The sequence below is a fragment of the Octodon degus genome, unplaced genomic scaffold (assembly GCF_000260255.1).
Source record: "Octodon degus isolate 3935 unplaced genomic scaffold, OctDeg1.0 scaffold00019, whole genome shotgun sequence".
In the NCBI taxonomy this organism is placed as follows: domain Eukaryota; kingdom Metazoa; phylum Chordata; class Mammalia; order Rodentia; family Octodontidae; genus Octodon; species Octodon degus.
This window is the reverse complement of record NW_004524595.1, coordinates 7,214,704-7,215,648: the sequence shown is the minus strand read 5'-3', so window position 1 is coordinate 7,215,648 and position 945 is coordinate 7,214,704.

The following is a 945-nucleotide window of genomic DNA, read 5'->3' as shown; positions in this document are numbered from 1 at the left end:
AAAGAAAGAACTTTAGGATGCAGCAGTGATGGTATGTCTGTCTATTTTCACAATATTCAAGGCCTCAGCTCTGAGTACTGTACTTGAATGACTGGGAATAACTTAAATATCTGAGGATCAGAATAATACTGAAGCCTTTTCACTCACATTGGTGCCTGGGTGGGATAGTTTTAGGACGCAGCCTCCCTGGGCAGTCGACGAACAATGGACTTCCCAGCAGCCTGTGCTTCCTCACAGTACAGCAGCCCTCGAGGAACGGTTCCGGTACTCTGGTACTCTGACCGACTGCGTAAGCGCTCCATCACCCCAAGAACAAGTGCTCAGAAAGCTGGGTACAAACCACAGTGCTTTTTAGAGACATGGCCTCTGGGGTTGGACAGTGTCACTGCTGTCATACTTAGTTGGTAAGGCAGTCACAGACCCTCCAATGTATGAGGGGAAGGTACAGAGAGCCCCACCTTTCCATGGGAAGAGCATTAAAAAGCTCAAAATCACATTTTCAAACCACCATACCCTAGATCCTATTCAATTCTCCAGGCTGATTTACACATTTCACTCATTAAATTTAACGTACTAATTCAGATCCCAGATCCATTTCAGGAACTGAGGCTACAGATTATTCATCAAAGACTCTGGACCAGGACCAGGGATGGCCAGACATCCATGGCAGTGTTCTGGACACCAGTCCCTCTGTAGAGTCATGGAACTTTGTAGTCTCGGGGTTTTTCCTTTCCTTTTTTAAAAAATTAATTTTCTTGAGAAGCAAATAGCAATGAAACAGTTTCAAAACAGGTTAGTAGGACAGTTACAATAATTAATGCATTGCATATTGTTGTCTTCACAGTAGTTATTCATAGTACAAGATGCAGACATGATATCTTGTCCAAACAACATTAGTACCAAACTTTCTTCTCATTGAATTAAGAGAAAGTAGCTGTATATCTA